A 12500-nucleotide genomic window follows, 5' to 3' on the forward strand; every position below is an offset into this window, starting at 1 on the left:
TTCACACACATGCATATATGCACTTACATATATGCATATACACAGACTTGCACACAGACGCATATCATCATCATCATTTTAATGTCCACCTTTCGATGCTTGCGTGAGTTGGACAGATGTTCTATGGTTGAATACCCTAATGTCCTTCATTGCCAACCCGTTTCCAAGCAAGGTAAAAATATTTCTCCATAGCTAGAGATGATCTCCATGGAAGACTAGAAACAAACAACATCACTTGTAGGACAGGGGTGTTCATTTACAACCAACACATGATGTCAACACACACACACACACACAGTTGGCTAAATTGACAACTGGCTTATTTTTTCACTTTCTGTCTACCAAATCCACTCGCAAGGCTTAGACCAACCTGGGGCTGTCATAAAAGACACTTGCCCAAGGTGCCATCCAGTGAGAGTGAACCCAAAAGAATAATTCTACAGTTATTTAAATGAAAAAATTTAACGACAGAGAAAACAGACAATGTGAAAATGTCCCATTGTTCTCTTAAGTAAACAGACAAATAACTGGAAATCTTCTTAGAGATATGCTTCAGGGATGATATATGTGTAGTAGTAGTAGTAGCAGTAGTAGTAGTAGCAGTATTAGTAGTAGTTCATTATCAGGATATAATATTAATAGTCTTCCTGTTTTGCATGTGACTGACTAAAGTATTATATGCTAATCAAGAAGACTATTTTAATGTTATATCCTGATAGACTGATGCTATATATAGAGATTTAAATTTACTAGTTCTTCTCTGGGCTGCTGGAGAATAAGAGTGCATCTCGTTCTTTAAAAACCATTTCCGAAACTCATCTGTAAAAGGATTCTCAATTGCTTTTTCTGTTTACTTAAGAGAACAATAAGTGATTTCCATACCGTCACCAATCCCCAGACCCAAGGCTTTCAAATAAATAACAGTAGATACATAATTACATTACAATACACACACACACACACCCTTTCTTCCTTAGCTGTCTCCAAGCAAGGGAATGTTTCCCTATGGTAAAATGAACTATGAACATTGTTTTTGTGACAACAATGTTTGTTTACAACCACCACTTGATGTCTAACAAGGGTAACCGCTCTCACTCACTCTCTCTCTCACACACACAAACCTGTATGATGGGATTCTTTCAGTTTCCATCAACTAAATCCACTCACAAGGCTTTGGTCTGCCTGTGGGCTATCGTAAAAGATACTTGCCCAAAGTGCCATGCAATCAAAATGAACCCGAGACCACATGGTTGGGAAGCAAGCTTTGTAACCACACCACAATGCCTGTATTTCTATACCATGCCTAAACCTACGCTACATCTGTGCCGATATTAGTTTGACCCACAAGAAAATGAAAAAGTAATTTATGTTTTGAGCCTACGCTCTTCAACAGAAAGGAATAAGAGAAAATAAAGAGAGAGAGAATGAAAAGAGAGAGAGATTGAAAATATACATACATACATACATACATACATACATACATACATACATATATATATATATATATATATATATATATATATATATATATATATCATATTTAATCTTATAATGCCAAAATTCCCAATATGCAAGGAAAAAAAAAAATGAGAAAATGATTGGCAATTCTAAAATGCATGACTGGAAATATTGCAACGGCCACAGAATATAATCACTGTTTGCATGCAATAATTTTGTTCCAGTGAAAAGGAATCGTTAGAACTTGTCTAAGGATTCTATTTTCTAGTTCCGTAGCAATATAGTAATTCAAGCATCGATGATTATTAACAAAAACCATTCTTTCACTTTATTCCTCCATTCATTTGTTCACTTATGCACGTGCTTTTCCATGCGAACAGAGAGAGGCAGGTTTACAGAGACAGATTTGCCAGGGCAGGATATGTTTCATCACCAACCTTTACCTGTTTTCCAAGCGAAGTATTTCTCCCTATTTTTATATTCCAATGGTTCTCACACATTGAAAGCTGAAACTAAAGAACTTTTGCATATTGAAGAATATATAAAACAAAGACACCATTTTTGTGAGGTTTTCTCTCTTTTTTTCCCTCTTTGCTTTCCTTGTAGCAGTGGTTCCCAAAGTGGACAGTACTGACCTCTTGGGGGTGGCGGAAAAATACAGGGGGGGCACTCAAGAAAAGTGGGATGATAACGGGGTGACCAAAATGGGGTGATAGATGTAAAAAAAAATACATATCAATAGGTTAATTAGATTTATTAATTAGGTTAATTCAGTTGTTTTGAATTTGCTGCAGAACGTGGTCTATATTTGTGGTGGGGAGAGTAAGGTGGTGCTAGAAATGTGGCCTGGGTGCCAAGGGGGCGGCAGCCTGAAAAAGTTTGGGAATTACTGCCTTATAGGCACCAGTGTGGTTGTGTGGTAAGAAGCTTGCTTCCCAACTATATGGTTCCAGGTTCAGCCCCACTGCATAACGCCTTAGGCAAGTGTTTCCTACTTTAGCCATGGGCCAACCAAAAACTTGTGAGTGGATATGGTTGACCGAAACTGAAAGAAATCCATTGTATATATATGTGTATGTTTGGTGCGTGTGTGTGTGTGTCATGTACCATTACTTGACAACCAGTAACTTAGCAGTTCAGCAAAAAGCGACCGCTAGAATAAGTACCAGGCTTTAAAGAAAAGAAGCACAAGGATCGATTCATTTGGCTAAAAATTCTTCTTCAAAGAGGTGCCCCAGCATGACCACAATTTAAACAAGTAAAAAACAAAATGATCATAATTTGATGAAAGAACATTTCAAGTATTATTCCAAAACTAATTACAAGGAAATCAGTTCTTCTACTTAAAATCTCTTCTAATTCTTAATTACACCCAAAATTAATTACAGCATTTGGACAAAGAATTTCACTCAGAAAACAGTTCTGGAAAGTCAAACAATCCTTTCTACTATAGGCACAAGGCCTGAAATTTGGTGGGAGGGGGGGAATCGATTAGATCAACCCAGTACGCAACTGGTACTTCATTTATCGACCCCTGAAAAGGATGAAAGGCAAAGTCGACCTCGGTGGAATTTGAACTCAGACTGTAGCACTGGGCGAAATAACCGCTGAGCATTTCATCCAGCGCACTAACGATTCTGCCAGCTTGCTACCTTAATAATAATAATAATAATAATAATAATAATAATCCTTTCTGCTAAAGGCACAAGGCCTGGAATTTGAGGGGATGGGGTTAGTCAATTACATCCACCCCAGTGCATAACTGGTACTTAGTTTACTGACCCCGAACAGAGGAAATGTAAAGTTGACCTCAGCAGCATCTGAACTTAGAACATGAAGATTAACAAAATGCTTCTAAGCATTTTACCTGGAAAGCTAACTGTCCTACCATCTCACCACCTTAATAATAATAATAATAATAATAATAATAATAATAATAATAATAGTAATCCTTTCTAGTATAGGCACAAGGCCTGAAATTTGGTGGGGTAGGGGATGAGTCGATTACATCGACCCAGTACTCAACTGGTACTTATTTTATCGACCCCAACAGGATGAAAGGCAAAGTCAAGCCTGGCAGCATTTGAAATCAGAATTTGAAGACAGACAAAATGCCGCTAAGCATTTCGCCCGGCATGTTACCCTTTGTACTGTAGGCACAAGGCCTGAAATTTAGTGGGGGGGGATAAACCGATTACATCGACCCCAGTGCCCTGAAAGGGTGGTAGGCAAAGTCAGTCTCGGCAGAATTCAAACTTGGAACATAAAGACAGACAAAACGCCACTAAAGATTTTACCCACCGTGCTAACAATCCTGCCAGCGAGACGCCTTTATGATAATAATGGTAATATTTTTTTTAATAAGAATTCTTTCTTATATTGGCACGAGGCCAAACCTAATCTTAAAAAAAAATCTCCCGAAATTACTGTTAAACTGTGTGTAGATAAAAACGCTATATTATGTGTCACCGACTGTTTTTGTAGCAACCCCACCCTGTGTGTGGCTTTTGGTAAGGGTGGAGTTAGGGCTAGGGTTAGGGAGCAGATGGCTGGGAAACAAGAAACAACACAATCTTTGTGGAAGTTGTTGAAAAATGTAACATGAAGTCCTCTTTGGTAATTGTTCCGAAATTTTGGCACGAGGTCAGCGATTTTATAGGGAAAGAGTTTTGTTGATTACATCACCCCCCCCTCCACTGCCAACCTTCAGTACTTGACTGGTACTTTGTTTTATTGAAGTTCTCCTTTATAATGTATACTACACAGCTGTTATTGTTCAGCCCTAGGACAGCTCTTAACTGGACAGATCTATCATTAGAAGCATTCTAACCATGACCGTCCCATTTGATTCGACAGTGACAGTCGCTTATAAGTATCATGTGATGACAAGACGAGGAGACACAAACACATTCTCACACACATGTATCATCATCATCATTTAACATCCGCTTTCCATTCTGGCATGGGTTAGACAGTTTGACTGGAACTGGTAAGCTGGAGAGCTGCACCAAGTTCCAATCTGATTTACCATGGTTTCTATGGCTGGATGCCCTTCCTAATGCCAACCACTCTGGGAGTATAATGGGTGCCTTTTATGTGCCACCGGAATGGGTACTTTTATGTGCCCGTTACACATGTATATATACATATTTATATATACATATACAGATTCATATATACACACATATATACACACACACACACACACAAATATGGCTACACAATTAAGAAGTTTGCTTCCTGATCACATGGTTCTGGGTTCCACTGTTTGGCACCTTGGGTGTCTTCTACTAAATCCATGGGTCCACCAAAGCCTTGAGTGGATTTGGTAGACAGAAAATGACAGAAGCCCATTATGTGCGTGTGTGTGTGCGCACGCGTGCATGTGTACATACATGTGTACATTTACAAGTGTGCATGCGTGCATGTGTGTGTGTCTCTCTCTCTCTCTCTCTCTCTCTCTCTCTCTCTCTCTCTCTCTCTCTCTCCCTCTCTCTTTTTCCTTGTCTTGTCACAGCATAATAGTCATAAATGAATGTCATCCTTTTCCAATATTCTATATAAAAGAAAGAAATACGTTTGGCCATGGGGAAATATTTCCTGGCTCAGAAACAGGCGAGGGCTGGAGGCAAGAAAGGAATCCAACCATAAAAAAATCTGCCTCAACAAATTCCATCCCACTCTGATCAAGGAATAGCAGACATTAAAACAATGGCGATGATGATGACATATATGCATATATGGTGGGCTTCTTTCAGTTTTTGTGTTCGAAATTCACTCACAAGACTTTGGTCAGTCACACCAAAATCACAAGGTTTAGAAGCATGTGTGTGTGCGTGTGCGTGCGTGCATGCTTCACCTGCAAAATTTTCTGAGCAACAGATGGCGACATCAGTTGACATTCCCAGTCAACCAATTGTCCAAACAGTTCAGCAACTTTCAAAGAACACGCAGTGGAATGAAAACACCATTTACTTGAAAGACATACGCATCAAACGCCTACAACACAAATGGAAACAGGTGGTAAAACAATACCTTGATAAAGTACTCACCTAACCCAAGCTGGCATCGAAAAACAGACATAAAGCCCAACAAATGATTGAACGACCATTAAACTGAAATACTACAGAGAGCAATATTATATACCTCAGTAATATATATACTGAATCATACCGGTTATTCAAAGGTCTGGCAATGGTACATATTGTTTCGAACTGATTCTGCTTGAAAGAATTATATTGATGTATTTTACAAGTCAGCAACTAACAAGTGAATTTATTAGGTATGTAGTTTAGTTTAGTTTATTGCACAGATTGGTGGAGTCATCATTGAAATTGACAGAAAATCCATCATCACAGTGAGGGGTGGGTGTGGTTGTGTGTGTGTGAGCAAATAACTAATTGAAACAGGTATCTGTATATGTACCTAAGTGTAAGAAAGTATGTGCGTGTGTACTTACATATACATGTACACAAGTATGTGTATGTACACACACACAGATATATATGTACTTTTGCTGTATATATATATATATATATATATATATATATCGTTTAGAGATTTAATAACATATTTCTCTCTTTTAAATATTTAAATATATATATATATAGCCTGATAGACTCGGCTATGTCAAGATGGATTCATGTATTCCTCCCACTTGGATTTTTATGTGTTCTTTCTCCCACTTGGATTTGAAATGTTGCCACAATTATAATATGTCTATTCTACTGTTATTTTCTGCATTTTCGTGCAGCTGAAGATTGCTCTTCATATTGCATTTAATGTAATGCTCGCATTACTTAAATAAATGGGGTAGCATGAAACGTGCGTACTGCAATCGTCTTTGAAATCCGTGTTGCTTATTTTGAATATATATATATATATATATATATATATATATATATATATATATATATATACGTATATATATAGATATATATATACACATACATACAGACAGACATAAGTGTACACATAATATATATAGATATAGAAATATACTTTGTGTATTCTTGTATATACGTAGCTGGATTGATGGATAGATACACACACACACACACACACACATATATATATACACACACAACAGGCTTCTTTCAGTTTCCGTCTACCAAATCCTCTCACAAGGCTTTGGTCGGCCTGAGGCCATAGTAGAAGACACTTGCCCAAGATGCCACACAGTGAGACTGAACCCAGAGCCATGTGGTTGTGAAGCAAGCTACTTACCACACAGCCACTCCTGATATATATATATATATATATATATATATATATACACACACACACACACACACACACACACACACACACACGAGTGTGTGTGCATACATATAAATTCATAAAGTTATATTGAAGCATGCATGCATATTTTCATGTATGTATGCAAGTGTTTTATTTCTTTACTACCCACAAGGGGTTACACACAGAGGGGACAGACAAGGACAGACAAACGGATTGTCGATTATATCGACCCCAGTGCGTAACTGGTACTTATTTAATCGACCCCGAAAGGATGAAGGGCAAAGTCGACCTCGGCGGAATTTAAACTCGGAACGTAACGGCAGACGAAATACCGCTAAGCATTTCGCCCGGCGTGCTAATGTTTCTGCCAGCTCGCTGCCTTAAAGTATGTATGCAAGTGTGTGTGTGTATGTGTGTTTGTGTGTGCGTGTGTGCGTGCATGCATGCATGCACATAGATCTATGTATGATTCAGTGCATATGAATGAACACACGTATGCAGATCTGGCAGGGTGTATCTCAGATGAGTGCAGAGTGCGGAGGGAGGGGTGTACATTTTACTTGATTATTTCGAAACTACCACACCTACTTCATCACCATTCCACCACCACCACCACCACCACCATCACCGTCCTAGCCACTAAATCACTACTCCACCAGCCCCACTAAATTGCTACCACTCCACCACCACCACCACCACCAGGTAGCTATTGCTCCACCACCATTACCACCGCTATCGCCACCACCACCACAGTAACAGCAACGTGTATTAAAGCACTACTGTGCTATACCATCTTTATTACTATCGCTGCCACCATCACAACCGCCACCATCGCTTAAAAGATAGTAACACACCCTGAAAAGTGTGTAGTGTGTACATAAGGAAATAGACAGGCATTTGTTCTGTTTGGCACACACACACACACACACGCATGCAGACCAAACAAACACTCACACACACATACATCCACACATATGTACACACACACAGACACAAACCCAAATATACACACTCACACACAAACAGAAACTCACACATACAAGCACAGGACACACAGACATACACACATACATACATAAACACACATACACATCCATGCACACACACACATGCTCACATCCATGCACACATACACGCACACACACACGCACATGCACACACACACTCACACAAACTCATGCACACAGACACACACACACACACACACACACACATGCCATTTCTCAGACCTGAATCATTTGCTTTGTACACTGTCAACCAAGGGCAACATCTCCCTTTCAACAAACCCCCATCTTGTTTTTTTTTGTTTTTGTTTCTGTTTACTTTGGGGTTTTTTTTCCTTCCCTAAACCACATCACATCTGATCCTTCAGTTCTTCATGAATCAGTGATTATCATAAAAGGACATTATTAAAGCTTATAAATAACACACACACACACACACACACACACACACACGTTCTTTCTTTCTTTTATTCTTTTATTCTCTTATTTGTTTCAGTCACTTGACTGCGGCCATGCTGCAGCACCACCTTTAGTCGAACAAATCAACCCCAGAACTTATTTTGTGTAAGCCTAGTACTTATTCTATCAGTGTCTTTGCCAAACTACTAAGTTATGGGGACATAAAGACACCAGCATCAGTTGTCAAGCGATGGTGGGGTGACAAACACAGACACACAAACATATATATATATATATATGAGGGGCTTCTTTCAGTTCCCGTCTACCAAATTAACTCACAAGGCTTCAGTCGGCCCAAGGGTATAGTAGAAGACACTTGCCCAAGATGCCACGCAGTGGGACTGAACCCGGAACCATGTGGTTGGTAAGCAAGCTACTTACCACACAGCCATGCCTGCGCCTGCATACATTTACATACACACACATACATACACACAGACATACACACACATAGACATACACACATATACACATACACAAATATCGTGGTACTCCATCGGTTACGACTACGAGGGTTCCAGTTGATCCGATCAATGGAACAGCCTGCTCGTGAAATTAACGTGCAAGTGGCTGAGCACTCCACAGACACGTAGTTCTCGGGGAGATTCAGCATGACACAGAGTGTGACAAGGCTGACCCTTTGAATTACAGGTACAACAGAAACAGGAAGTAAGAGTGAGAGAAAGTTGTGGTGGAAAAGTACAGCAGGGTTCGCCACCACCCCTTGCCGGAGCCTCGTGTAGCTTTAGGTGATTTTTACTCAATAAACACTCATAACACCCAGTCTGGGAATTGAAACCACGATCCTATGACCGCGAGTCCATTGCCCTAAGCACTGGGGCAGTCATTTTGATGACATTGAGAAGATGGAGGCTGTGACAAGGGTACTGGAAACTTCATTTTCAAGGACTTCCATAGGGTGTTTCACAAAGTGGCCGGAGCACTACAACAAGTGCATTGAAGTTAGAGGAATTCTACCTTGAAGGATGTTAGAGTTTTGAATTTCTTGGAAATTAATAAATATCATCATCATCATCATTTAACGTCCGCTTTCCATGCTAGCATGGGTTGGACGATTTGATTGGGGACTGGTGAACCAGATGGCTACACCAGACTCCAGTCTGATCTGGCAGTTCCTACATGGCTAAGCCCCCCCCCCATACACACACACACACACACATATATGTGTCAGTATTTTTACCCATCATCACAGATTGAAAACCGGTGTTGGTATGTTTACATCCTTGTAACTTAGCTTTTCAGCATACGAAACCCAGAGAATAACTATCAGGCTTCAAAGAAAAAAAAACCAAGTACTGGTTTCAATGCATTCAACTGAAAATGCTCCAGCATGGCCGCAGCCTAATGACTGGAACAATTAAAGGACAGAGAAACAAAATTAAATACTGATTTTAATTGTTTTTATTTCAAAAATCAAAACTTTCTATCACAAACAAACAAAGGTTGATATATATAATAGAATAATATTAGGGTTATTATCAGATCTTTATAGGCGTAGGAGTGGCTGTGTGGTAAGTAGCTTGCTTCCCACGCACATGGTTCTGGGTTCAGTCCCACTGCGTAGCACCTTGGGCAAATCTCTTCTACTATAGCCTCGGGCCAACCAAAGCCTTGTGAGTGGATTTGGTAGATGGAAACTGAAAGAAGCCCGTCGTATATATGTATATACATATATATGTATGTGTGTGTGTCTGTGTTTGTCCCCCAGCATCGCTTGACAACTGATGCTGTTGTGTTTACGTCCCCGTAACTTAGCGGTTTGGCAAAATTGACCGATGGAATAAGTACTAGGCTTACAAAGAATAAGTCCTGGGGGTCGATTTTCTCGACTAAAGGCAGTGCTCCAGCATGGCCACAGTCAAATGACTGAAACAAGTAAAAGAGTAAAAGAGATCTATATGGGTGGTTATATTTTCAATTTGTTTCTTAGGCTCAACCCGGCCCATGGTAAAAGAGATTTTAACCGTCACCATGATGCTGTTGTTAATTAATCTTGTCTGTAATAGAAGGAATTCCTGTCATAACCATGCGTCTTTCCCTCCCCCTGTTGCTACCAGACAGACACAACAGTCTATATTGTCCGATGTGTCTTGCATCTATTAATGGGTTGTGTGGCATGATTTGAGAAAGATTTGGCTGTTGTCTCTAGCCAGCCATGTGATTGATCATGCTGGAAAAATAAAATTTGGTTGATACTTTTGCCAAAAAGATAGAAATACTAAACAAGAAACTGTAATAAAATGCATAGAAAAATAAACACAGAGACATTATATATATATATATACACACAATATACAGATATATATGCATAGAGATACACAGACAGGTAGATATGTACAACCACACACACAAATATATACATACACACTTATATATATATTTATACATACACATACACACTGGCAGACAGACAGCTAGATATATACACAGACATTATATAAATATACACACACGCACACGCACACAATACACATATATATATATATATGCATATATACATAGAGATAGACAGACAGAGACATGGTATATATATATATATATATATATATATATATATATATATATATATATATATATATACACACACACATGCATGCACAATACACACATATATATATGCATATATAATTAGAGATTAGACAGACAGATATGTATACACACACACATATATATATATGCACACATGCACACGCATGCATTCACACACACACACACACACACACACACACACACACACACACACACAGATATCTTACCTCTATTGCAGCAGAGTGGCACATCCAAAATACAAAGAAGTAATCTGTGTATATTTAGATAAATGCATGTAGAATATTGTTAGAGTATATATAATTCCAGAGAGCTTCAAGTGTAAGCCGCGTAAAAGAAGAGAACGGTAACGCCGGTAAGTAAGAAGACCTCGTTTCCTGTATTGCAATAACTTTTTATCAACTTTCTCCTTTCTCTTTTCTTTTTTTTTTCTTTTTCTTAAGCAAACTCCATTGTTGCTTGGTACAAAACAATTACATAAACATACATATATATATAATATATATATATATATACTGCTCTCGCTCTCTCTCTCTCTCTCTCTCTGTATATGTGTGTGTGTGTCAGGGAGTATCTGTGTGTGTTGTGTGTGTGTGTGTGTGTGTTGTTTAGAAAATGAAAATTTGAGGGGAAAGAGGAAAATCACAAGCAAGATGGGATAGGACACTCATGCCCACAGCGTGTGCAGTAAGACGTGTTGAACAGCAGGGAGAAGAAAAGCGTAATTGTATGCATGCATACGTATGCGTGTGATTTGATGCATGTGTGTGCATGTGTATACGTGTGTGTGTGTGTGTGTGTGTGTGTGTTAGGTAGAAAGCAGAGAAAAAATAGAAGCCTGTTCCCAGAAACTCCCCGATTTCACTCGCAGCCTTACGAACACAGCACACATGTAACCGCTGCAAATACACACGCAACTACTGCAGTCGGCAGAAGTTATCAGCGGTGCACACAACAGCAGCAGCAGCGATGGCGAGGACGGCGGTGACGGCAGCGGCGGCAGCAGCAACAGCAGGAGGGTAAGCAGGGGGGGGGGGAGAGGGAGTGGTACGTAATCTGATAGGGAAATCTTTCCAGGCAGTGTGCTTGCCGTTTCCAAATTAGATGAAGCCATCATTATCAGCATCAGCATCAGCATCGTCATCGTCGTCATCATGAGCTTTATTACAACTATTATCATTGCCGTTGTTACTACTACAACTACTATCGTTATTATCATCATTATTATTATTACTACTACTACTACTACTGCTATTATTACTATTATTATTATTGTTAAACTTTATAATAACAAACAGGAGGATGTGAGAGGCTGCAGTGAAGAGGCAAAAACAAAAAAAAAAAAATGGTAGTTCCATACATGGCACGGCACCGGCTGACGCTTCTATCCCCTCCGCACATACCTACCCCCTAATCCAAACAAAATACACACACACCCACACACACACAAATGGTATAATAACGTCTAACATAGTGGCAAGGTCAGAAATTTCGTAGTAACGAAAAAGTTGTCTGTATCAACCCTAGTATCTAACTGGTACTCTATTGACCTTGTGAAGGTGCATGGCCTAGTGGTTAGAATGTTACACTCACCATCACCAGATCATGAGTTCGATTCCCAGACTGGGCAGCACATTGTCTTTCTTCACCAAAACACTTTCATTTCATGTTGCTCTACTGCTTCTTGTGGACCTGCATGTCAAAGAAGAGACCTGTTTTATCTGCAAGTTGTGAAAAGCAACTGAAAAAGGTTGAGGTAGGGTTTTTTAC

General features: G+C 39.4%; 1 protein-coding gene across 5 annotated transcripts in view; it reads right to left on the bottom strand.

The window, feature by feature from the left end:
* Positions 1-12500, bottom strand: part of LOC106871450 (CDC42 small effector protein 2) — a 168227-nt gene that overhangs the window by 100810 nt on the left and 54917 nt on the right. The window contains exon 1 of one of the 5 annotated variants that reach the window (XM_089340245.1): positions 10940-11677. The exons of the other annotated variants lie outside the window; for them this stretch is intronic. The gene's annotated coding sequence lies outside the window, so the exon portion shown is untranslated. Of the gene's footprint in view, positions 1-10939; positions 11678-12500 lie in introns of those variants that run through there. 5 annotated transcript variants of the gene reach the window in all.

The sequence above is a fragment of the Octopus bimaculoides genome, chromosome 23 (assembly GCF_046866305.1).
Source record: "Octopus bimaculoides isolate indiv1 chromosome 23, ASM4686630v1, whole genome shotgun sequence".
Lineage (NCBI taxonomy): Eukaryota > Metazoa > Mollusca > Cephalopoda > Octopoda > Octopodidae > Octopus > Octopus bimaculoides.